Below are 27,879 nucleotides of genomic sequence, written 5' to 3'. Positions count from 1 at the left end.
AAAGTGTCCACAAAAGAGTATCATTTATTTCAGTAGCTGCTCAGGTGTGTTATTATCTAACAATTTATAAAGCTGAGGAATGATTCCAAAAATAGAGTCAATTAAATGTAAAGTACTTGGAAAAGCAGCTTATGCTTTCACCTTCTCTTGATTGGACAGCTACAATTGATTTCACTGAATTAGTCAAGAAGAACTATATTCATGTTATCCAAAGCCCGCTGCTCTGAGCACACGAGGGCATTGCTATTCTTCACAGCACTAGTCTTAGAATTAACTGCAATTTCGTAACTTTTCAGTCTGTTCATGCCTGATTTCCCTGCTGATCGCTTTGTTTTTGACACATATATGATGACTGATGACAAATGCAAGAGTAGTCAACATTATTTACATCAATGTTTTATATATTTCCCGATATAATACAAATTAAGCAGACTGATACCACAATGAGTCCACTTTCTTTTCTTCTTTTGTCCCTAGCTGGCGGTCGGCAGGGGAGGTCGTTCAAAAAGCCAGTACGTCGCTGTGGGTGCCGTAGGGTTTCCATCTTGCTCAACGATGCACTTCCAGGCTTTGCGACCTCTGGCCTTAACCTTTGCTTGCTCGAGGGTTAGACGTCGTTGTTTAAGATGGTCTTCAATTTGCTTGATCCAAGTCTTGGGTGCGTCACGCTGCAGTAGAAGGCGATATGGCAGGCGATGGTTGCTCATGCGGCAGACTTGGCCAAACCACTGCAGTCGTCGCTTCTGGATCAGCTCTTCAATCGAGGGCTGCCGGTGTCATTGACTACGTATGCTGAGACAGGGGACACTCGGAGAATCTGACGCAAACAGCACATTTGGAAGAGCTGAAGCTTGTTGAGGTCGTGCTCGAGGATGACCCGGGTCTCTGATCTATAGAGAAGAATGGGCAACAGCAGTGTGCAGTACAGGCAGATTTTGGTGATGAGGGTGACGTTTGTCTTCTTCCAGACGCACAATCAGAGGGAGGTGAAAGCCGCAGCCGCTTGACCGATTCTTGAGTGTATTTCTGCTGTTGATGCCACTTTCTTTTCTTGCACCAGAGGTATTTGAATTCCTGCACTTGTTTGATTTGCACGCCTTCGAGATGCACGGTCGGTGGTGCTCATCAGTACTGAGGACTTTGGTCTTCTTGGCACTGATCTTGAGTCCACAGATTCAGGATCACTTGAAGAAAAAGCAACAGAGATACAGTCGTTTAGAGCATCATGTAATTATTCCTCATGTTATTTTTGTCACTTTGTCATTTAAATGTCCTGGCAGTCAGTCGCTTCTCTGCTGTATGTGTAAGATGTGAAAGTGCCTCTGCTAACTTCAGCAGCACACGCACAGAGTAATAAGAAATAGAAATGACATGAGAGATTCATGTAGCAGTGGCACAAAAAAAGTGAGATGAATTCAGGTCTTTATTGTCTAACAAAGACAGATATGGTTTAAAATATATTATTATTAAGAATTATCTTTCCAGTGAAGAGCTGATATTGTAATACTACAGCACCAAACTGAAGTGAACCTGCTTTCCACCGATGATCATTAACACACTGGGATCTTCTTTTGTTTCCACATCCATGTGTAGACGTATCGTCCTGCAGTCAGCATCACATATCAGACACTGTAAATGTGACGAAATATGTAAATATGAAGGTAGAACTAAGATAATTTCTAATAAGCTTTTACTTTCTCACCACTGCCGTTACTTTCTGCTTCCCATGTTGACACAGTGAGTCATAAATGCATTCAAATTTAAATTGGCCAGTAGCAGTTGTGCGCTACATTGCATTCCTGATGACCATTTAAAACTATGAGGAATTGTGTGATGTTTATTCTAATCACATTCTTTTAAAAGACAACAGGATGTCTCAGTGTGCCCGTGGCTGTAAAATTAAGGTAGTGAGCAAGCACAGTAAGACTGCAGCATACATTGTGACTGTTATTCTGATGAATAAGCTAAAACTGGGAGTAGTTCTGTGAGGGCAGTGCTATCTCCCCCCGGGCTGGTTGGCCCCACATTTGGTACACAAGTTGTTTGGTGCACCGTGCTCCCTCCTGCACGGGAAAGTGACACATCGTGGCAGTATTGAGTTCACACCGCAGATTCCCTGAGCTACAAGCAAAGAACACATCAGACTAAACCTTTTTCAAGAAGGTCATTGTCTGTGTTGTTTCTGTTTTAATGACAAAGGTCTGTCTTCTTCTTTGTCTCTGGGTTTCGCTCTTTAGAGCCTCCATCTCACCCCGTTCCTCTCTTCATGAAGCTTCTGCACGTCCTCCTTCACTACAGCCACGAATCTTCCCCCTGCCGAGCAGCTTCATATTCAACATCCTTTTTGCAATATTTTCTCCACCCGTCCTCCGCACATGTCCAAACCAGCTCAGCCTCACCTCTCTAACTTTGTCTCCAAGCTGCTCGACCTGAGCCGTCTCTCTGATGTGCTCATTTCTAATCTTGTCCATTCTGGTCCATCCTCCACGCAGACACAGTTCATTACCTTCTGACCTTCTCTATACTCTTCCATCAACAATCTGAAAATCTTTAGAGCTCTTTCTCAGCATGAAGCCACACCGCTGCTCACCGATCATCATCTCTCTTCTTAACGTAGCTTCAATAACTCTTTCTCGTATCGTCGGGGTGAGGCTCATCAGCTTTATCCCTCTGTATTTACTGCAGCTCTGCACATCAGCCCTATTCTTGAAAATCAGTACGAGTACACTTCTCCTCAGGCATCCTGACTGTCCAAGAGTGTGTTAAGCAGTCTGGCCTAAAAGTCCACTCCTCTCTCTCCTACAAATCTCCATAACTTATGTGGACCTGCTGCCTTTCCACTCGTCATCCTTCTCCTAGCTGCCCTCATTTCCTCTTCACTATATTCCTCTAATTGTCCTCCTCTCTCATTTTCTTAATAACAAAGACTTGTTTTAATATACATTTCAGACTTTGAGTGTTTCTTCTAGTCACCTTCTTCACTCATTATGTGTTTATCCACCTCTCTGCATTAGTTATTATTAATCTCTGGCTCTCTCGAGTCTTCATCCTCTCTTCCTGTTTAATCCCAATAAGTCGCAGCAGATGGCCCCGCCCCTCCCTGAGCCTGGTTGTGAGGTTTCTTCCAGGGAGGTTTCTTCCTGTTAAAAGGGAGTTTTTCCTTCCCACTGTCACCAAAGTGCTGCTCATAGGGGGTCATATGATTGTTGGGTTTGTCTCTGTATGTGTTATTGTAGCGTCTACCTTACAATATAAAGCACCTTGAGGTGACTGTTGTTGTGATTTGGCGCTGTATAAATAAATTGAATTGACTTTCAAGCAATTCACTTCAAGCTTCTCTATACAAGTAAAACTAGAATGAACCGTATACCTGTCGTGGTTTTTAGTTTTGTGGCTTCACGGTTTGTGTTCGGGCTTTATAGTCTGCTGTTAGTGGTTGGATCTTGTTTCCTTCAGTCTTGTCTCTGTGTTTGTCTTTTGTCTCTATGTCAAGTTTGCGTGTGTGAGTCTGTCAGCAGTTACTTCCTGTTTTACTTTTATGCTCTTTTCTCTTTTGTGCTTTGTGTCTAATTTCACTTCCCTTGTCTTGTTTTTCCTGATTTGTTCCTGCTGTTTTCCTGCCTGTTTCCTGTCCCCTCGTTACCTGGCGTGTGTTTACCTGAGCCTCCTCTTGTCCGTGTTGTGTCTTCCCTCAGTGCTTTGTGCTCCCTTGTCCTGTGTGTTTCCCTAGATAGCTAGCTTTCCTGCCTCCAGCCCTACTTGTATTTTGAAAGGAGTTTATTAGAACATATCAACATGGAAATAGTGTACAACAGTCAAAAACTGTTTATTTTTTAATTCTGAAAAGCTTGAAAGTCACTGATGGCTATGACTTCCTTTATCTCCAACCCAGCCTGAACTCTCTCAGGAAACTTTCTTTTACTTTCTTCATGAATCGTTCTGCGAGCTTCTTGAAGGACATTCAAAACTCTTTGTTGGATCTTTCTTCCTTTTGTTCTGTTCTTCATCAAGATGATTTAACACTGCTTCAGTAATGTTGAGGTCCAGGCTCAATCCATGACTGATAGTCTTTCATTGTGTGTTTCTGCCCAGGTGTGCTTTCACTGCACTGGCAGTGTGTTTAGATCACTGTCATGCTGAAAAATTAAGCCATTGCCAATCAGACGTTTTCTGGATGGATCAAAACCTGACAGCACTTTTCTACATTCATAATTTCATCACTTTTGACAAGATTCCCAGCACCGCTGGCTGAAATATAGCCCCAAACCACGACAGAGCCCCCATTGTGTTTCACAGATGGCTGTAGACACCCACTGTTTTACCTTTCTCCTGACCTCCTCCACACTTACTGACTTGTTAGTGCAGAAATATGATTTTCTGCCTGTCAAACTGCATTGTCCTCGGCATTTCTCGCAGATTCAAGTAAAAAATGTATGACACATATTACACATATTATGTGTTTTGCAGCAGGCTGACAGTAAAAAAGCCTAAAAATACAAGACAAAATTGGTTCTCTTTGCTAAGTTTTCTGTAAACACAACACTGACTCAGGTGCCCTTTTTTATCAGACTTGATTTACAGGTCAGTGTTAAGTAGCTCAACAAGCAAACAAAAGAAATCTTCAGACAATTGCCATGTACAAGGACTAGCGTGAAAATGAGAGGAAAAAATAAGAGCCAGCATCCAAAGAAAAACTTTAAAGACCTTCAAAATGTTGAAGAATTATCTCTTATGACCATTTCAAAAACTTTAACTCCTTGGAAGCAAAATATAAAGAAATCATGGTTGGCTGTAGACTTTTGCACAATGTGTTTGTATATTTTATAACAACTTTTGAAATGAATGAATGCCTGAAATATAATGGCTCTCAACTTTAGCTCTCACATGCACCCAAGCCTGCACAGCCTGCTATAAAAATAGCACATCACCAACGGCTTGCTCCAAACAGCATTTTGCCACCTTTCAAATCCCAGTGCACAACCACAGCAGTTATGCATATAAGTGAAAAGAAAATAGAGCATTAAAAACCCGTTTTGGCTTAAGACTTTTTATTCTGTTTCAGCAAGTTGCTAGTTTGAAAGAACAGAAGATGAACAACAGAGGTTTTAAAGTTTCACAAACTGCCATAAGGTTTGAAATGAGATGCATACGCTTCACACAGACACATCCCACACACCATAAACATCCCTCTCCATGTTGCCTTGTAGGTAGAGACTTTTAAACAAGTATCCATCCATCCATTTTCTTCCGCTTATCTGGGGCCGGGTCGCAGGGGCAGCAGCCCAAGCAGAGAAGAAGAGGCGCCCAGGAGGGGCATCCTTTTCAGATGCCCACACCACCCCAACTGGCTCCTTTCAATGTGGAGGAGCAGCGGCTCTCCGCTGAGCCCCTCCCAAATGGCCGAACTCCTCACCCTAAGGAAGAGGCCAGCCACCCTTCGGAGGAAGCCCATTTCCGAAGCCCATTTTAAACATCTAGTAGTAGAAAAAACAAATATCTTTACGTTGATATTGGGTCAGGTTTAAAAACTTTCGATTTCGGCAAACACTGGCTCTGAAGAATCCTAGTAAGAGTTCAGGATCTGAGCTCTCACAGGAGTGAGACTTGAGCGATGCAGACCTCACATCAGCGCTGATGCATGCAATGTGGCAGTTGACAAATGGTTTACATGCACTGAGTGGTAGGCCCCCTCTGGCCACATAGTGCTGAGGACACCAGAGAGTCTGCACTGGTGTCCACAGAGCGCAGATTAAAATCTTTTGAATAGAAGGTTTACATCATTAAGTCCCCCACTGCCCGACTCCTCTACCAAAACTTGTTCACATCCTTTCATAGCCCGAGATCCTTTTATCAGAGAACAGTAGTCATATTAGAGCACAGCTCGAGAGTGAGCTGCATGCTAAATTAGAGAGCACAGTGACTCAGTGTTCCAGGTAGCTCCTTCTGTGTTGTGCTCATCCTTTTCATTTGCATTCACAGTGGAGCACATTCTTTGCCAAGCAGCTCACACCACGAGGCCAAGGTCAGGTATTGTCTTCCTCATACACAACAGACTTCCCAGGTCTATCCCCTCACGCCTGACTGCCACCGCAGCTAAATGCCTTTGAACGCAGCTGGTGCATCGGCCGTGACCGATCAACAAGTCTCGGCTGGGGCACAAAGACATTATCAGCGCGAGCGAACTCATTATGCACATGTGGGAACGTATGAATTTCGATAAATTGTCCACAGTCTGATTAAAGCACAATCAATCTGCAATACCAACAAATACCTGCAAAGTGGAAAAGAAGTAGCCTGCATAAACAACAATAGAACCAGCCTGTTTAGCGTCCTGGCAGCAGGAGATAAGCACTTTGAAAAAACAAATAAAGCCATCATTTGGAAGTGTATTGCAATTCATCTTCCTCATTTTTTGGTCTTTTGTTCGAGTACCTGATCAAATAGCATGATTCCTGACAAATAAATGAAACAAACGTCTTTTTCTAATGTCGAGCGCCATCACTGTAACCAAGTAGTACTTCTAAAAGTTTCTAAAATTGTCAGAGAAACTTCCGATTGACCTTTGCACAAAGCTTTACAAGGCACATATTGTCAGGTAAGCTTCCCGTGGCATATAAATCGCACATTTAGAATGAATTAACGTCCTGAGCTGTTTTTAATGTCACATTTGCTTCGCTGTGACCTTGCATGAAACATTTCCTTCTCATCTCACTTCGATGATAGACTGCTGCATTTTGGTTTATGAGGATTTCATGCCCATCTCTTCCCTCATATGTTATAGCAGGTAGCAATCTGACAACTCAATGATTTTATCCCCATTTTTCAGTCCGCGATCGATTCGGCTTTTAGTTAATACTCGCCAACATCTTTTCCCGTCCTCCATAAAACTGTGATTGTTTTACCTTCCATTTTTCAGACCTTGAAAAATAACTGACCGATATGTACAGTCCTCAGGCTCATGATGTAGGAGACTGCACGGATGTGTCACTGTATAAATATGCTGCAGTGGTACTTTGCATATTTTAAGGGGTTTTTTTGGTTCTTGCATATGGCACATACTTTAGATGAAGAGAGAAAGTGATACAGACAAATTACAAAGTAAAACTGGAACATAGGCACTGTCGGAGAATGGGATGCATATATTTCTGGATGCAAAATGCCTCTTAGTTCCTTCGTACGCCATCTGGAATTGTTTTGGACAATGTGGCAAATCTCATTTTCTCAGCAGTAGGTGAAAATGAGAGGTTTTTTTGTACTTGTGTTGTGAGGAGCTCGTTTAAATGAATACTGCACAGCAACCAGAACACTTCTGCATTCATGATCATTTACTGTTTTGGCAAACAGTTGCTGCTTCTTGATTATGTACATTTTTGTCATCCTAATTACATATACAAGTACAATCTGCACTTTTCTTGTTTGCACTGCCTATTATCAAAAATAGCAAATGGGTACGTGTATACTGGAAACTGAATACCAGAAGGCCGGTCATTCAATTCCAGCTTTTGTTCAACATTATATGAAACGGCAGTATAAATGAATGATATATGCAACGTTGTGTAAGGAGGTTAGACGTGGCTTGTGAATATACCGGCCCTCTACACAACGCTGCACTAGGCACACACGCTGGACAGTTACACACAGACAAGCAAGCAATTAATTCATTAAAAGCTCTCACAAATGCTTTGTGATCAGAGACCTTATCAGATATTTTTTCAATCAATCATCGTGTCAGGGTTTGACCCACTGTTTTCAGATTGTTCATGTTTGCTGTTTTATTATGTTAGCCTCGGTGTGTGTGCATTTTGTCCTTTTCCAATTCCTGTGTGTGCATAATTAGGTTAAGTTCACCTGTGTACTCACCGGGCTCCTATCATCATCATCATTAGCCTGGTATTTGAGCCCACACTTAACGCGCACGTTTTGAGTGCTTCCTTTACATGTGTGTGTTCCTTCTTTTTTCCTTCAGGCTTAGAGGGAACATGTTCTGCCCGGTGGTGTAGGCAGAACATGTTCCCACGCCTTAACGCCCACTCACATCCTGGGCCATCTGATCTCAGGAATTCGCATGATAAGGTGGGGCCAGGTTTCACAATGAACTCACCCGAAACTCTGGCTGATTGGGACCCACACCCAGTTTCACACCTTGGCTCAGGCGATTAGAGGATCATCAGGGGGTCCTTTTGTCCCTCTGTGGGGGGAAACTCCCACTAGGTTTATATCTGGGACTCTCCACCATTTGACCTTAGAACTGAAGAAGCTTCTCGGATGAGAGGTGAAACGTCTTCAAGCAACTTAAAGAAGTCCAGACGCTTTTCTTTGCAAGCTCCTTTGACTATGCATATTTATACATAAACATACATGTCTGATATACACACATGAAAAACTGAAAGGTTTGTGGTTTCTACAGAGAGGAGCAGGTGAGTCACATCGTCATTTTGCATTAGCAAAATTTTAATTTTTAAGTGGGCCAAGTTGTTACTCAGTATTAACATGCAGTTCAATATATAATGAATAAACCTGTAATAAAGAATTAAAGAACAACTCATTTATTAATGAACAAACTCCAAACACCAAGCTTTCTCCCACTATCAAGTCTGGAAACTTCGCTGTACTGAATTTCAGTTGTTTTCTGTCGATGTTTTTTGTTTTGCATTTTCTAATTTTTCTCCCAAACTATCACACAGTTGAATTTGTTCACGCTTGGAGTTTGTTTAGAACTCGGTGACAGCTTAAACGTTTTCACATGAAGTGACGTGACCTCCCCCCGGCTCCATACACGCTGTTCTCAGTCATTTTCCAAACATTATAAGCATATTTATTTTGTAATAATTATGTTTTCATTTCTAAATTGGGTTGTCATGAACAACATTGTCAAATTAAGAAAAAACCAACCTACAAATATCACGAGTGAAATTTCCCGATACCTGTGGTCTTTGTGTCAAAGTGTCCTTGATCAGGATACTGAAGCAGAAAAACTGCATCGCTGCTGTGTGATGGAGAAAGTGCAGCATGTATAAGATAATAGTCCTGTGTGGATGGATGAATGCTGCTTGTGGTCTAAAGTGCTTTGAGTGGTTGAAAAGACCAGAAAAGTGCTATATAAAAATGCAGTCCATTTAATACAACAATATAAACACTGACAGGCAATTCCATCTAAATCGTATCTTTTTGTATATCAACCTGGAGCTGCTTTTATTGTCGGGCTGTAGTTTTGATTGAGGAAAATGTCAGTCCTGTACAGGTGTAGACAGATAATATTCCTGCCTGCAGTCTTCTTCAAATTATCCTAATGAAACACTAATCTGACACTAGTCTGGACTATAACCTGGAGTAAATCAGTCAGTGCATCATGGACTGCTGTTACTAGGCAAAGTTGGGTCTCCTGATTGGGATGATTTTAGAGGCCCGGTGGACAGAAGACAACAAACTAAGATTTTAATATCCTGTAGGTTACAAGTTGAAGCTGCCAGAGAAATATCTGCAAACTACTGTCATTAAATACACATCACTCAAAGTATACTGTATCATTCCAGGAGTTTCACAAAGCACTTCATAATGTGTTTCTAGGCCCATTAGCTCACCAATAGCTGCAGTCTTGCCCAAGGACACATGGAGAGGCCAGAGATCAAACCACCGATTAGTTGACACACTTGTCCACTATCTGATTGGTTCCTGGCTTGTCCCACGGCCGACAGACGTTGAATGATAACCAGCACAGAGAGCAATCTACAAGCTTTGCTGTGTCAGACATCTTTGGAGTCCTTCGCATGGCCATTACAAGTTGGTTCATTTTTAAATTGTTTCTCTAAAATCCAGCAATTTGAGAGCCAACCAGCATCCTGCATGTGATAGCCCGACCCTGTGCAGCAAGGCTTTGTCAAATAATCAAACTTTCCTCTGTGAACGACCGTAATAATTTGAGTTATTGTTGCTGAAATGCTCAATTTCATCTTTGCCGTCCACAACTGGAGGCAAGCCTATCCAATTTTGCCAGTTTCACAATGAAAATGTCAAAAGTTCAGCTAATGATTTGGATTGTTACCAGCCCGAGCAGAGGTCGAGTACTTTTCTCACCCTTGCATCTAATAAGTATTTATACTGTAGGAATACTGTATACTGTATAAGATTAATCAGATGTACCTGTAGCTTTGACCTTATTAAAAAAAACTGCAAAACAACAAACAGATAAATAAAACTGCCACCTTTACATAAGTTTGATTTCTATGTTTAACATAAACGTGACAAAGACGTGTTTTCATGATTAAAAGATAACGAAGCATGTTTGACTGGCTCTAGATGGCTGTTTAGAATAATCTGGTCAACACTGTAAACTACAGTAATTATCAGTAATTATGAATCACTGCCTGGAAAAATGGGATTTTAAAAGAGTTACATTTGCTCGGTTGCCATGACCACCATTGTGCATACGGAGAATCAGTGGTCATGTTTTCTTTGTCTTATTCAGATTGTTTGCACTGCACTCCTGCTGACTTACCTTTCTACCTTTGTGCAACCGATGTGGTACTTTATGCAGTCTGTGGACAGCTGGTGTTTTCATTATAGCCACTGTGTGAAATTCTTCAACCTCCGGTTAAATTTACACATAACAGAGTTGGAATCCTACATGCCTGCACAGTTTGAAGTAACTCTAGTTTCATAATGGCACGGCTTGCAGTATTTTTCACTGCATGTATAATGCATTCACAATTACATTTGTACCTGAGTAATCTGCTTGCCCTATTATTCAGTTATCTGCAGATTCTTTGTAGTTGCACCAGCAGGAGGGATGATGTTAGTCACTGTAACCATTAGACGGCAGAGCTACTGTAGAGAGACGCAAACAAATCTCATCATATGCTTGGCAGCTCTAACTAGTGGATTGTGTCCAAGTTAACAACTTAATTACACAGCAGAGCTCCTTACAACTTCAGACCACATTATGTGGCATTACGTTAAATGGTTTAGATGGTTTAAATGCTTGAACGTGAAAAGATTTGCACTTATAGGCCAGCGAGTGGATCCATCAGAAAGTAACTTTTTCCCTCGAGTCCCAAAGCTGAAAGCATAACACAGGAAGTCGTACACAGCAGAGAAGAGTAATCAATGGTTATTATCGGTTATTTCTTTAACAGTGTCACGTCAAAGATATTGCTTGGTGGTTCTTTTTCCAGTGTGACCCTGTTTTGAATCAAAGCATCTTCGTTTGAGATTATCAACAAGAGCTTCAACGGTACCTGCAAATAATTAATTTTACCGCCACGGGCACCGGACAGTGTAATGTGTGGCCGGCTTTAATTAAGAACTAATTCCCATCGTTCTCAAGGGCTTTCACATTCTTCCCTTTAAGAGCACAAGAGAAAAAATGGCTGCACAATGAAAGGTCAGCACGTCTGGCGGTTTTAAATTTTGTTCATGTGTAGCTCAGAGCCTTTATTAAAATGAGCGTCATGCAGCCTTCTGTGGGGCTCACTGCAATCAGCGCTTTGAAATTCAGAATATTTTTATCAGCAGAATTTTCAATCATGTATTTCTTCGCATCCTCCGAAAAAGGCAAAAAAACACTAATTATCAGACAGGATGAGGTGCCTGAACAGGATAGAATAGACATTTATTGTCATTGTCCATGTGCAACAAAACTGTGGGTGCTCCACACCAACTGTGCTGGAATAAAACATAAATAGTAGACAGCAGAATAAATAACAGGACGAATACATTGAAACCAGAGGAAGGCAGACAACAAGCTCACCCGTACGATTAAACACAGAGAGCGCAGCGACGCGTTCAGTCGTCAGGCTGAGAAACAGTGCGCCTGCTTTTTAATAACTGCTGAATTATGTGTTTGGGGGAAACGGCCTCAGCATTGCTACAATTTATTTTAAGTAAACCTAAAAAAAAAAAATCAAACGATTCACTCTAACAATCATCTGAAATCACATTGCATTTAATGGTTCTTGCTACAAACATCACCGCGTATTCAAACATCGCATCAAACTGGAGAAGATTTAACTTGAGCATGAAGTCAAAGTTTCCCAGCAGAACTGAGCCTCCTTAAGATGCTGTCAGCAGTGCAGGTGTCAGCATACACCACTTTCATCTCCATTTACTGCCACCAAATGAAACCGAACAATAGATAACAGCCATCCCGGCAGATCAAACGCCAAGCTGAGCTCTTGGAAGTTTCCTGTATATTTCCCTCAAGTATCTCACCTTTGCTGTGCTGTCTCACACTGCAGCCAGAAGGGAAAGTCGTTACTAATTAACATGTGAGAGCAAGCTGCTGCCAAAGTGGCTCCGAGACACTGATTGACTCGTGGCTTCGGGCTCCTGGCATGAACAATTCAAATTGCATTCCAACATGTCTTCAGGCAGAGGCAACAACGCCACACAAAGGCTCATCTGCTAATTATACTTCTTAAGCTATCTGTGTGCGTGTTATTGGCCACAATAGCTTAATGAATGAGAGAGGCTGGGGTGCTGATTCCACTGGAAATGTGTCAAATCCTCCACCTGCAGACGTGTTTGCAGGGCTAATCTTCAGGTGATTCTGGAAAACATGCATAATCTCCACACAATCTCTTGCTATAGTAAGGACACTTTGGTAACAAGCAGGTGGCACACGGCTTTAGGACGATGCTTAGAGACAGTACATATTGAAATTCTTAGCCAAGTATAAAATAATAAAAGTCCATTTTCTAATGCATTTTCTAAGGCCCGTCGTCATTACTTTATAAAGTATAAGGTATGTGTTAATGTCTCAGTACCTTCTGCAACATAAAGCTAAACCATATTACTGAGAAAATTATCTCATCTGTTATATTTAAGTAATTAGTGATCAATACTGTACATAAATTCAGCATTATTGTGGAGGCACCCGGCAACAGTGGACGTTACAGCAGGCAGAAATCAATAAAATGGAAATCAATTCATGCCTATATTAAACTGGACACTTTCTACGTGCAACAGCAAAAAAAGCTAAAACTGATGAAGTGACCATCTCTGCAAGCACCACACTGTGTGCACTGTTCACTGTCAGTATTTACATTCAGTATTTTTGTGCAGGCTTATTTAGGCTACATATGCTCCAACTATGCAGATGTGTTATATGTCATTTGATTTGCACACATAATGGATTTTGCTCTGTGACACAGTTTGTCACGATCTCCAGGTTCGAAATGTAGATCCTAGAAACTGTAACGCACTGCAGCATATTAATGAGAGAGCTTTAAATGTTGATTCAAGTATGTGTAACTTCAATCATTTGCCTCTAGTCATATATAATTGAAAACACTGTTCATTTTTCAGTTTTATAGCCAACAGAAAAAAGTGAATTTTATAGCTTGACTTGTTTTTCCATCACCTAATTCTATGTTTTGACCCGTCTGTAACTGACTCGCTTGGCTAACAAACTCAGCAAGGGGCATGTAAAAGAAAAAGAAAAGCTGAGGCATCCAATACTATGATTTAACTCAGTGATGTACTGTCAAGTATTGATTTTTTTCTTTTTTTCTGCAAGGAAAGTTTTGCGATTTTATGTCAGGACCTCTTCAGATGCAGCAGGACTAATTGCATGTGTTCTGGCAAAGATTCTTTTCTCCTTCTTCTTTTTCATCTTCTCGTTTTCAACACATCTTATTCAATCTGATGTAAATCCAACAGAGCCAGCAGGGATGGTGAAGGTCATTGGGAGCAGCTGCGCCCATGTTAATGAGCCACAGTCATCGCTAATGGAGCTACAGTAATAAATATTGACACTATTGAATCATTGCGATGAATCCCGAGTCTCATGGCGGCCCTGCACTTGGTCAAGTTCATTTTTCCTCATCTGTTACTTTTCATCTTCTGTGCTTTCACAGTCCATTACAGCATGTCTGCATCGAGCACACCGTGTCCTCGCTATTGTTCCTCATCCTTCACACACTGTAATCAATCAACCTTAATAGCATTAATAGCTGCTTACCATCAGAAGCAGGATATCGGTAAAATATAGAAGATATCTCAAAAAGCATCGTTCAAATTCAAAAAGCAACATTTGTTACACTGCTGGAGCTGGAAGTTTGGTCTGTGTCCAACGTTTCCTGCTCCAGTTGCATGACACATGTAGACACTGCTGTTATTGTGCTACTTAGCAGCAACTACGACAAACTCCTGAATCTGTGCAGCCGTTTCCATTGTTACCGGAGAACAGCTGCAGAGTTAAAGCACTTTGAGATCAGATGATTTTTTTTGATACGCCCAACAAAATGTTGTACTGTGATACTAAGAACACATGCTGTTTTCAACCTGTTGTCTTTATGCTTAACCTCGGAGCATGCATAAGAGCTGTAAACATAGTAATAATTAATACCATGTTGGCAATTAATTGACAAATGCTGTATTTCACGACTAGTCTCTGTGTGGCTGACCCATATACTCTGGTAACATTTATAGCTCATAACATCAGTGAGGGGATTTCTTTGATTAAGACGGGGTAATGGACAAGACAGAAATGCATTGTAAAGCACTATCGTGCTGGCTCCTAATTGCCTGATGACTTTAATTAAACTTCAGGCTTTTATTCGTGACTAATCACACAGCATCGCCGTTCCCAGCCCTCCTTTAAATGGTACTTGCGTGACTTTTTGCAGATGTCAGCGTTCCATTAATAGCGAGTTGCTTCAAAACGTGGCTTTTAGCAGGACTGGTGCACTGTACACAGACGAGTAGTCAAGTGAGACAGTTTGTCATTTCTACCATTGCAATTTGTCACCAAGCTGTTACCATGAAGTATAAATCAATAAGCTCTTAAACAGCCACCAAATTACATATCATCTCTCATATCAATTATCAATTTATTGCACATTACCGTCACTCCATTATATCTCCCATAATATGTGCAGAAGCAGTAAAAGCCCTCTGTGCTGCTCAACCTATGTTTTAGCACATCTACTAGTAAGACTATGAATGCACGCTCCATATTTTACTTTTATGATTCAAATAAATAGTTCTCCCTGCAGTAGGAGAGAAGGCACTCTGAGAAGAAGCTTTTATTTCAAGGGGTTCAGAAGTTAATGCCTTACTTATATATTTTCTAACCTTTAAAATGATGCCAGCTTTGTCACAATTCTGCACAGAAATGCCTCTGCTCCGCCCGTAACCTTTAGAAAATTGCAGACTATGGGCTGAAATAATAAAATTACTCATCAAGAACAGAGCGAATGCTATAATAAGTTAGTACTAAAATACACAAGGTTCAGCAGGCCGAAGGATTATATAGTGTAACAGCATGTGGACATTGTGCTGTATGGTCATTTGTACTATCATTTCTAGTTTCTGTGGTGTTGGTGCACATGCTGTACCCTTAGCAAACAAGAAGTGGGAGAAAATAAACCGCACTTTTGTCATCTTGTACAGTTTCATAATAATGAAAATGAATTTACCGGACAAATATAATAACTGTAGTACATTATATGCACCCGACACCTCCATCGCATGGTCTGAGCATCTAAACAGGATCTGTAAAATGTGGTTTTAAAGAAGGAGAAACAATGAAGTTTGCAGGTCAGTGCGTTTTGTTAGGAGGGAGGTAAATATGCTTTTTATCTGTAATTTTATAAGTAATTGGAGTTCATAAAGCTCGACTGTGCATTTCTGTAAATCTGAGTAAAATAGCATCATTGTGCAGAGGTGAGCTCCGACACCAGTTACCATATTTAATTGCTCAAATCTATGTGATGTGCTCGTTTGCTGTGCGTTCAGCTGCAGAGAGGGTATTCTGGCTCTCGCAGCTCAGATAAAGAGGTGAAGGAAAATTCGTAAGACTCGCTCTTTCAGCTGGGAGTTCGGTGAAGATCTGCATGGCGATAGGAGAAGTGCAGGTTTATGCAAGACAGCTATGACATTTAAAGATCAATATCCACCAGCTGATTGGTTCATTGAACTCGGGAGGTTAACCGAGCGTCTGGAGCGTTGACAGCGTGGGAAAGCAGAAATGTCAGAGATGCCACATTTTTGAACTAAAAACTCGAAAGAGCAGAAAGTCAAATACAGAAGCTTATTTATTGAATTTTTACAAAAGCAACATGATAAGTCAAATTATTCTGATTTTTCACAGAAACAGCAGAAGCTGTCTGTGACGCAGACGTCTCTGGCAGACTAAATGTCTGACTTCACTTCAGCCTGACATTAAATGGTCTGTACCCTTTCTACCATGGTAACCGAGACATCTGATATCGCGAGCACGGGGCATCGTGATGCCTTATCTCTTAAGTAAGAGGTGGACTCTTGCTGGAGACAGGAACGAATTGGATGATTTATTTTAGGGCACGACTGACTGCTTTGTCTCTGTGGCAGAGCTTCAGGTCTAACAAAAGCGTGCACCTCTGCAGAAGCCATGGCTGATATCTTACTTAAAGTGCATGAATCGTTTGTGCCGCAGCAACCCAGTACAGTGTTATACTACTGCTGTGTTCAAAGGAAAAAGGGGAACGCAGGGAAATCAGGCTTTAAAATGCAAACTTGAACAACAACACTGCAGAGCATCTGTGGTTGTCTCACTGCTGCCTAACCCTTGATTTCATGATCAACTGACTCGGACTGTTTCCAATCAAAACTGACTTAATTTTACAAAATGCATTTTAATTTGCAGAATCCAAAATGCAGTATTTTCAAAAATACTGACACAGTGTGAGAAAAACCAAGACAAAAAAAGAAAATATAAAAATATAAAATATAATGCAAGCTCAAATCCAAAGCAGAGCAACGACCTCCTGTATTCCCTTCAAACTGGGTCGTTCCTTCAACTCTTCTGTGGACGTTTCTTTAACCTCCTAGGACCTGCCGTCCACATACGTGGACATCACATTTTGGGTTATTTAGACCAAAATACTCAATTCTGCTCTACAAGGGCCTGATATCCACTTACGAGGACATTATACTGCTACTGTTCTATCAACATTTTAAACAAATATCCTCATGTGGCTCTTATTTTTCTTAAAAACAAAAATAAGGTAAAAAGGTGTTTTTAATATTCATCGGGCCCCAATACGACCAAATATGAAAGAGAAATTAAAAATGCATGCCGTGGAAGAGTTTGGGTCTTAGGAGGTTAATCTGGCATCAGGTGAGATGTGTTCCACAGGTATAAAAACCTCCTGGATTCTCTTCCTGTGCTAATGTCTCACCGATGCAGAAGGGTTTGGTTCACATCAGAAGCTTCTAGAGTGCTCTTTGGGGGCTGCAACCGAGAAATATTATTAATGAACTACAGGAGAAGTTAGAGAGTCGTGTTCAAACTGATGCAAAGAGAAAACCTTTCAACCTGCCTCAGCAGAAGGCTCTGTGATTTCATCGAGCCGGTGGGCCCCTGGAGGCTCACAGCGGCAGAAGAATGTGGAAGGAGGGGAAAAAAGGCATTTTCCAAACCTGAGTGATTATTCTCAGCGATTCAGTCATTACTCGGAAGGCTAAAGAAGAACGATGCATATTTATTATTTATGAAACGGCACACCTTTCAGCGTCTAGGAGCGACATATCACATGCAGAATATATACCCTGCAGCACTGGGCACACATTCAGTGAGTGAAGTCATCTGTCCTGTTGAATCTGACACAAGGTTCAGGTTATTGATTTTCAGAGGCTAGGCTTGGTGGGAGGTATCTACAGGTGCCATCAGAGAAGCTCCCACTGCTCAACATTTATAGCTTCACTAACTTACTGAAACTTTTTTTGGACAGTTTGAAAAATCAATGAGGAGACTTCAGTTATTACCGAACGGCTTCGAAGCCACAAACCTAACGAGCTGTTTGCTAAATTCTAATTGGTGCTTCTCACTGTGCAACAAGGAGTTTAATATGAAAAAATCCAATATTGCTGTAAATCCTCTGCAGCAGCAGGCAAAGGTTACAATACAGGGATAAAACAAAATCATTCAAGTAATGAGGAGAGCTTAACAATAACACAAGCAACACAGTTTATTCACTCAGACTGAAGAAAAAACGTCGTTATGTTCTGATTAACGTCTTTGCTGTTATCTGACTGCCACACATCAAATATGATATTCATTACATTTAATGTTTGGATTTTCCTCTCCTGCCTCCGGCTGCTTCAGTCCATCCAAATCAGAACTATAAATAAGTGTGAGATCATGACTCTGCTGTCACGCTCCATAAGCTTGATGCCTGGTCTATTTTCCTGTCGAACTCAGGGGGGACTTTGCAGGTGAGAACCTCAGACTGCCTTTAAGCTGTGTGCGCGTACGCAGTAGACACGGTGTATCAGCCCTTCTTTATATTTTCCTTTCCCCGACCCTCGAGTCACAAACCTGTTAATAATACAATATCACCCGTTGCATTTTTTAAAAGCCCTCTTTAAAAAAAAACGTACTTTGAGACTAAAACCAGTAGGGAATAATTTCCCGCTCCCCACGGTAAACAGCTACAACATAAATCAGTTAAGCTTTCTTTTTACGGGAACGCCACAGGATTCGCTGGACAAATTAGAGCACCATTAAAATGATGAAAATAGAACCTGACAAGTGAAGGGCTACCTCAAAATGTTTAATGAGCCTGCACACTGTCAATAATGGGTGTTGTTGACATTGTGTGTAACACACACACACACACACACACACACACACACACGTCTCAAGACTGTTGCTGGTAATTATTTGACAAGGCAGCCATTCTCATCTGTTGTTGTATAAACAGTGAGCTTTAGCATAATAAGTCCACAAGCCTGCTATCAATCAAGGCAGAGGGATTACAGTGGACTTAGTTTAAGCTTTGATTTCCATATACGGGACTTGAATGTACAGAAGCTCCCGTCTGCGGCGCTCTTTCTTTACCACATGTGAAAGAGGGATGAGCTCCCAGAGGACATTAGGATTTAGGTAAAGCAGTGCTTTCAGTTTGTTAACTTTAACAGTGATTCTGCAGCTAAAATGCTTATTAAAAGATTATTATTAGTAGTAGCAGCAACGTCTTAAGTCTTGCAGAACTCCTTTTGTCGAGGTATTTAAAGATGTCGTGCAGATATAACTTAGGAGCTGCAGTCATCAGTGATAGTTTAAGATACATTTAGCTTTTTCATGGCATTCATGCTTTTTGCAGCCACTCTAGAAGTTGATGTTGACGATGGTCAGCGTTTGTTATGTCTGCCTGCTGCTACAAACAATGACATGTTCGGCTGCACGGCGAGCTGTGGCGTCTTGGCTCGAGTGCCTGAATGTGTTCTGAAAGCACTGACAGAGTGATAGTTGGAAAACATGAATAGGACTTTAGAAGGCAGAGCATTTCGCTGCATGGTGTCGGGAGATGCCCTGCCACTTACACTATTGGTAGTCACGCACTAAGAGGTTTAAAAATATAATTGAACTGAACCATTAGGCTGTCGGCTGAAGTGGACGAAATAAAACAAACATCTGGTGAAAAAAGGCTTTTTGCTTCACTCGTGCTTGTTAGTTTCAGCATGTGACCCCTGCTGCCTCCACTGTCACGCTGTCAGAGCCATTTAATAAACAGAAGGTGTTGGCAAACGTCCACAAGCTGTCTCAGTGTATATTAAATAAATACGTATTTTCCGCACTATAAGGCGCATTATAGTAATTTGGACAGAACCAGGTTAGGAAAGAAATGTTCTCCACTGGTAAAATACTTCATTTAGGACTTTTTAGACTAAACTGGAGGTCGATCAACAACCACTGAAACAGACGAGGAAATCATCAGGTATCCAAATTGGTCACTTAAATTGAAGATTCTCGTTCTCTTAGCTCAAGTGCTATATCAGGTTGAGGATGCACTCAAAGCCAGCCGCCTTTCTTTGCATCACAGCATCACTCCAGACTGTCTTTCAGCTTCATGAATTCATTGTTTCATCACAGAGAAAGAAAGTTTCACCTCTCCTCTCTAATGGAAAAGTACAAAGAAACCTGAATCATACAAAGGGTAGTATAGATATATATATTTATTTAAACTGGCTGCCAAATCTTATGTATGCATTGCTGCTGGTCCACGTACACAGTTTGGAAAGAGAATATATTGAAAGCAATGGGAGTTTCACCTCTGTAGTCGTAGAAGCTCGCTGATGAGGCCAAACACTACATGTTTTATGTTTTCATCATCTTTCATTCGATATTTCCTTTTCTATTCATACCACCCAGGTACTAGGCTCTAGGGAAAAACGCTGCTTTTCTTCGGAGCCACTGTCGACATTACCAGATATTGTGTATTGTATGTTTTTATAGCAGCCACAAAATTTGCTTGCTCTACTTTCCCAGGAAACAGTCTCAGTGTTGGAAAACAGAATTCGCTTTGGAGTTCATTATACGGTCAATGAGAGTAGATGTTTGAAGAGGCATTTCCTCCAGCATATGAAAAAGCATAGAAACTAAGATGCAATGCCTCTGTTTTTTTTTTTAAAGCAAAATAAGCACTTAAATTTTAGCATCCAAACAAGACAGAAATATTATGAAGCAGAGGAGTTTTCAAAGTGTGGCTGTGAGCTCGCAGAACTGCACACTTTGGGTATAATTCATTCAAAGTGTAGATTTAACATTTTTCCAAGATAAACAGTCCACTGTTGTGCCGATTCTGAAAATAAATGTCTTTGCTCTACTACATTTGATTGTGTGTGCGCGCATGCGTTACACACAGTTCAGCAATTTTATGCAGCGGCTGCTTTAATACACACAATCTGCATGACTTGGACCCACTCGCTCCTATCAGCAAGAGAAGATAAAGCTGAAGTTGTTGGTGCTCGCTGAGGCGCCAACTCTGCCACTTACTCTGATTCTCAGTACATTCACCCAGCTCACAACCTGCACCAATTATTCTAACTCAACACGCTTCATTCTGTGGATGAGCAGAAGTGGGAAACATTTAGATTTCTGTGTTTTGTCTTTGTGGTGAAATATACAGGGTGGGCCATTTATATGGATACACCATAATAACATGGGAATGGTTGGTGATATTAAAGTCCTGTTTGTGGCACATTAGTATATGTGAGGGGGCAAACTCCTCAAGATGGGTGGTGACCATGGTGGCCATTTAGAAGTCGGCCATCTTGGATACAACTTTTGTTTTTTCAATAGGAAGAGGGCCATGTGACACATCAAACTTATTGGTAATGTCACAAGAAAAACAATGGTGTGCTTGGTTTGAACTTTTTTAGTTGCTTTTTCCTCTCCTACGTCTCCCTGCCTTATGGCTGTGACTCTTTTGCATCACTGTGGAGGATTTTTGGACACTTTTCTTTGCAAAATTGGTTTAATTCAGCCACACTGGTTTTGGTTTTCAGTCCAAACACCCTTTTTAAGGTCGTGCCAAGGCAGTTTATCTGATTTGAGTCCAGACTTCAACTAGGCCACTCCAAAGCCTTTGAGGTCTTCGAGGTGGCCCTGCTGGTCTGTTTTCAACCATTGTCAAGCAGCAACGCAGCCCCAGACTGTTGCACTATCACCACCATGCATGACTGTTGGAGAGGAATTTTCACTTACATCAGATATGCTCCAGTGCAGTCTCCCAAGATCCTGAATGGTGATTGGTTGACAAGTGGGAAACGATTAAACAGAATGCAGCATGAAAGCAGAGACAGTGGCTGCAGTGACACTTGCTTGGTTTTCTGAAGTGCTGTTAGTTTCACACCAAATGTAATGACTGTAATGTTTCAGACAGAGCTGGTGGACTCATGATGATCAGTTTTAAAAGTATTTTACAGGAACTGCAACAGTACGGGATGACTCTGAGGAGGCTCTGGGAAACCTGTCCGATCATGGAAGGAGATACTGTAGAACAGCGGTCCCCAACCTCTCCGGGCCTCGGACCGGTCCGTGAGTCGTTTGGTACCGGGCCGCGAGAGTTGAGGCTCAGGTGTGAAATGTATGGTTTTCAGGGTTTTCAGCGTTATTTTGTTATCGTTTTTATCGTTATACTCGGTTTTCCTGGGTCTTTTCACGTGTGTTATGAATAAATCTTCTTTTTTTCGGTACCAGTACTAGTTTTATTTTGTTGTATTTATCCGCGACACCTTAAAGGCCGGTCCGTGAAAATATTGTCGGGCATAAACCGGTCCGTGGCGCAAAAAAGGTTGGAGACCGCTGCTGTAGAAGACAGGAGACGGGGATTATTCCAAACACAGACACTCCGTGAGGAAAGTCCAGCTGGTGAGTGTGAATGTGAATATAGTTGCTCACTTGGAGCGCAGAGAGTTGCTTTCTGAGTGAGAGGTTTGTTTTTCCACAGGAGAGGAGATCGGAGGGCGAGCAGGCTGGGGAGTAAGCGAGGTGAGTGTACCAGGGAGAGCCTCCAGGCGAGGTGGACCAGCTTGACAGAGACAGGAGTGATTTGAGTGGGTATTCCACACCTCGGTCACAGGAGTTCACACACACTGTGGAGACAGACCGTCTGGCAGAGACTAGCAGCTGGAGCTGGTCCTTAAATTCAGGTTGGTCATGAGGCTGATGAAAACGAGGCGTGGGAAGTCTGTGCTCCACAAGAGCCTCTGCTCAGCTCCTCCTGGACTCAGGGACGGTTACAGACTCCAAAACAAACTGAGCAGAAGTGGGTTTGTTTCAAAGAAAGAAGAAATATACAATATAAATCATATCAAATTTTATTGTAAAAGTGAGAATTAAATGGGACTAAAGCTCAGCTATAAAGATTTCCACAGTCAAATTTCCATCTATTCCATTTTCCAAAGAAGAAAGAATTTGTGTGTTTAACATGAACATTTGCAGGTCCAGCCTGCGACCCTGGTGACCTCTGGGATTTCAAGCTTGAATTAGAGGCTTGAATAGGTCCGCTCAGCCTTTCAGTCTGTCTCCAGCCAACACTGTCAATTTAGGCCACGTCCACACTGTTGCATTTTCGACTAATGTGTCATCGTTTTCTCTCCGGTTTGGCCTCCCGTCCACGCTGAGACGGCGTTTTCAAAACGCTCTCGAAAACGCACACATTTGGAAATGGTGCGTTTGCGTCGCAGTGTGGACAGCAAAAACGGAGACTTTCTAAAACAATGACGCATGTTAGTCATGTGATGCAGTCATGTGACTAATTAAACAAAGACAGCGGAGGGCGTTACACAGCAGCTGTTTTGTTTGACAGCTCTATTAAAGATGAATATCAGCCTGCACGCGCTCCAGAGAGCTTTTCTTCAAATTCTTTAATTCTCACTCGCTTTTGCAACTTTGTACTTTTGTGTTACTCGCAGCAACATCTCCACCTCATTGTGAGTCCATTTAAAAAACTCGCTGCTTTTCCTCCACATTTTGCTGCAACGTTTCAAAGAGCCGGAAAGTAAATAAGCGGCAGACGGAAATGAGGCAGGCCGAATCTTCTTGCGCTTCACGCATGCGCAGAACTGGAACGTAAGCGTTTTCGGCCGTTTCAATGTGGACGCACAACTGTGTGAAAACGACTGAAAACACTAGTGTGGACGCGGAGCGCTTTCGGAAGGAAACGCCGTTTTCAAATCTGTCCGGGCCGGTGTGGACGTAGCCTTAGCATGCGACTTTTTTCATTTTTCTTATGAAAATACAGTATTTCAAATTTCCTTTTGTTTCCTAAGCACACAATAATGTTAATGATGTAGCGTGACTACATTTACCGTTAGCCCTATGATGCCTGCAGGGCAGGGATAGCTCAGTAGGTAGAGTGGTAGCCCCATGATCAGAAGGTCGGGGGTTCGACTCCACTGAACGGCTACCCTGAGGTACCCCTGAGCAAGGTACCGTCCCTACACACTGCTCCCCGGGCGCTGCACTGGTGGCTGCCCACTGCTTCACTGGGTGAATGGGTTAAATGCAGAGGAACTATTTCCCTATGGGGACTAACACGCACACTTTACACCCTGTCCTGTCCGGGGTGTAACCCCTCCCCCTGTTTTCTCCTTTTGAGTGACGATTCCAAACTGTCCATTTATCCCAAACTGAGTCATTCATTGAAAACATCGGCTAATAAATTGGTGTGTTTCAGTGATACTTTGAGCTACAATAAATGTACAAAGTGTCCACTTAAAGTGGCTCTCAGGTGTTATGGTGGACAGAGCCCGCTCAGGCTGAGATGCTCTTGTGAGCTCTGAGGTAACGTTGTGACAGAGCAGTGAGGAGAGACGCTCTTTAGAAAACACTTTACAATTCTAGGGGTGTCTGTGAGTGCTATCTATGCAACAAGTGTCTTTTCTTGGATTCAGTGCAGCAACAGATGATGTGTGAACAGAGGCTGATCATTCCTCTGCAGCATCATCATGCTAAGTTTACCATTAACACAATACACGTCGTCCAACAGTGCACACATTGTTAAAGCTTAGGCTGTGTTTATATCACATTCATAACCTCGTACTCTCTGTATAACTGCAGAAACCACAGCAGTAACCAACAAGGTGTGACGGCTGCGGGGCCGACGTGTGAGGAGTTTGAGACAGGATCCTGAAGCAGGCTCTGGCTTGGAAGTGAGCGAGTGTTTATTTACACAGGTGGTGCAAACAGAAACACGGCGAGCAAAGCAAAACCTGAAGGTGACCTAAACTGGGGATGACTAACCAAACGAACCTGAAGGGAAGACTCCGGGAGAGAACGCAGGGAAGAAACACAGACGGACGAGCAACTAACACGAGTGAACACGCACTATAAATACACAGAAGGGAACGAGGAAACTACACTCAGGAGGGAGGCAGGGGAAACTGAACACACTGGCATAAACACAGACTTTCACAATAAAGCAGGAAACTCCAAACACACGCGAAGACACAGACTCAGAGACGCGGGCTTTACACAGAGACCTGACTACACTAGAGGGGGTACACAGAACAGAGGGAGCACAGAATTAACTCTGGGAGGTCAAATAACAAAACCCAAAAATCAGAACTCAGGATGTACCACGAAACTGGGGAGCTAGAAACACTAGGACAGAAAACCCAAACAAACCATTATGAAATCAAAGGTAAAAGCACAAAGACCAAAACCACTGGGTCACTGCCCCAGGACCGTAACACAGGGGTTGTTAGGGTAAGTTAATGTTGTGGTGGTAATATATGACTCCATGGCCTGTTTTGTCTAACACACAGTCAGATCTCACTTTCAGTTTAAATGAGGTTGAAATAAGTCATAGCTGGACCCTCGACTACTGACATGACTCGTCTTTCCCACGTTGAACCTGTTAGAGGTGCACATCTCTGTGAGAGAGTGCGATAGCCAACGAGAGCCCTCGTTCCATATTGTAATATAGTTTCACTAAAATATGTCGGGAATCCTTCTACTCTAAACAGTTTGCAAAAATCAAGGAGATGACTTAGAATCCAGATTTTAAAATTCTGAACTTGAACTTAATACATGTCTTGTTTTTGAGTCATAATAATAATGTCATTGTTCACATCAGGAAGGCTGACGTATCTGTGGTGCGCTAGGCTGAAGAGGAGCTTTCAGTGAGGAAGCCTTGAAAAATTAAAAACACTCTTTTCACCTCATCAGGTTTCTTTTGTCTAACCGAATAATGTTTCCAAGTACTGCTCTGATATTTGAGGGCTTATTTGAACATACACTGTGCCAGCACAGCACAGCCCTACACTAGCAGGGGTTAAGGAGCAATCAGAGCGCGAATCCTGCACACATCAACTTTGACTCGGATGACGCTGGGATGAGAACAAAGCTAAAATGCATCACAATGTCAAGACCTGCAATTTGAAGCTGTCTTTTCTTCAGCGGCTCTGTGGAATTGGAAGCAGCAATAAAAGATAACTGACATTGTTCTCATTTCACTGCTGTATTCCCCCTGATTAATTATCATCAAAGCATGTCTAATCAGACATAACAAACATGCTTAATTGGAACAGTTCTGACCTGTTTGCCCAGTGGTGTGCAGAGTATACTGTGGGAAACGGCCTGTGCAAACGTGCTACAGTACCATTATTTTTAATTGAGTTGTGGCGCAAACGCCTCACACGAGCTTGCAGACATCAAACAGCAGCACAGCATATGCAAACACGATCTCTATAGACAGACTCTACACATGAATATGGATCATTTGTAAGCAAGGGGTAATATTTCTATACCCTCTGCTTTCTGATCCCTGTTTGTAGTCCCAAGTGCTATTGACCAATCACATACGAGCAGATTAAATGTAGCCAAACAGTCAGTAAAACAGACCAACAAAGAGTAAAAGAGCCGAAAAGCTGAAACGCGTCTGTCAGCTATTGCCTGACAATTATGTCACTTTTCGTCAGACTTTTTTTAAAGTGCATCTGAATTTGTAATCAGTGACTGGCAGATGGAAATCCTGGCCTGCTGGCTGACAAACTGGACGTGTCACTGAGAGGCTAATTTATGGACTGACTGAGTGACTGAATTACCAGACTGGTGCAGTCATGACACTATTGTGAAATCAAAACTGGGACATGTTCATATTTGTATTCAGAAAATAAAACTATTGGCCTCAAATAGTGTGCACGGTGCTAATTTGATAAAATACAATATTGTACACACACACACACACACACACACACACACACACACACACACACACACACACACACACACACACACACACACTTATTGTGGTGGACCTTTGTTGTGTGGGGAATTTTGTCCCTGGTAGATTCTCCCAAGGCAAACTGGTAGCCCACACTGGGGGAGAGACTCATTTGAGACCGCCTATTGGCCGAGCCTTAACCCATGAGGTTCAACCAGGTTCAGGTTGAACAAGCACGTGGGTCTTTCCTCCTGTGGGGACAGCCCCTGCATAAGGAAACATAACGGCCTGGTGCTTAATGTATTGGACAGCACTTGAAGGTGGAGACCTTGGTGCCCAATTTCTGGCTTTGGACATGGAGTGCCACCTCTTTAATGGGAAAGGAGACCAAGCCTCTGCAGGAGGCTAAGACGATACAGTTGAGCTAACCTCACCACACATATTTATATCCTGTATGTTAGAGGTTATGTGAATCAGGACACAGGTGCTGAGTAATGTTAGGACTTGGTGGACCTTTGGTCTGCATTCCAACCATCGAATTCAGGCTCAAGCTGTGGGTAGTGGACAAGTTATAAGCTCAGTAAGCTTGGTTATGTGCTAGAATCTTACTCACCAAACCCAAACGTCTTGGACATGTACCAAAGCCAAATGTCCACTCCAGTCACTTAAATTAGCAAAGGGAAGTTAAGGCCAACCAGACAGTGATTTGCTATTCCTCGTCCTGTTGACACAGCCGTCACACCACTGACTTTAAGCCTGGCTAGGACTCAAAGGTATGTCAGAAAGAAGTTACTCACCTCTGAAGTCAAGTGTCCATTAGAGCAGGGGTGGGCAACTCCAGGCCCTGAGGGCCGCTGTCCTGCAGGTTTTAGATCTCACCTTGGGTCAACACACCTGAATCACATGATTAGTTCGTTACCAGGCCTCTGGAGAACTGCAGGAGCTAATTTATCCATTTAAATCAGCTGTGATGGATCAAGGACACATCTAAAACCTGCAGGGACACCGGCCCTCGAGGCCTGGAGTTGCCCACCCCTGCATTAGAGGAAAGTTGCCGTTTGTCTAAGGCAGGGGTCCCCAGTCCCAGTCCACGAGGGCCGGTGTCCCTGCAGGTTTTAGATGTGTCCTTGATCCATCACAGCTGATTTAAATGGATAAATTACCTTCTCAACATGTCTTGAAGTTCTCCAGAGGCCTGAACAAATCATGTGATTCAGGTGTGTTGACCCAAGGTGAGATCTAAAACCTGCAGGGACACCGGCGCTCGTGGACTGGGATTGCCCACGCCTGGTCTATCCCCTCATTTATCTCATCAGCGACACACAAAATGTTCCGTGCAGCATAACATTGAGGAAAGTGGTAATGCCTTGTTTTTAGCAGAGGGATAAAAAAAGATATATTTAGTGTTCAGGATGTTTGTGACTTGGTTCATAAATCCATTTTG

The 27,879-nt window shown here is 42.3% G+C and overlaps 1 long non-coding RNA gene across 1 annotated transcript; it reads right to left on the bottom strand.

Moving 5' to 3' along the window:
* Nucleotides 1-258: 258 nt before the first annotated feature.
* Nucleotides 259-27,271, bottom strand: LOC102303233. Its single transcript, XR_316018.3, has 3 exons — nt 27,233-27,271; nt 1,531-1,629; nt 259-1,184 (listed from the first exon to the last, which is right to left on the bottom strand). It is a non-coding gene; the product is annotated as an uncharacterized LOC102303233 (long non-coding RNA).
* Between the last annotated feature and the right edge of the window lie 608 nt (nt 27,272-27,879).

This window comes from Haplochromis burtoni, unplaced genomic scaffold (assembly GCF_018398535.1).
Source record: "Haplochromis burtoni strain Fernald_Lab_line unplaced genomic scaffold, NCSU_Asbu1 Contig_74, whole genome shotgun sequence".
Taxonomy (NCBI): Eukaryota; Metazoa; Chordata; class Actinopteri; order Cichliformes; family Cichlidae; genus Haplochromis; species Haplochromis burtoni.
This window is presented reverse-complemented; position numbering and strand designations above follow the sequence as displayed.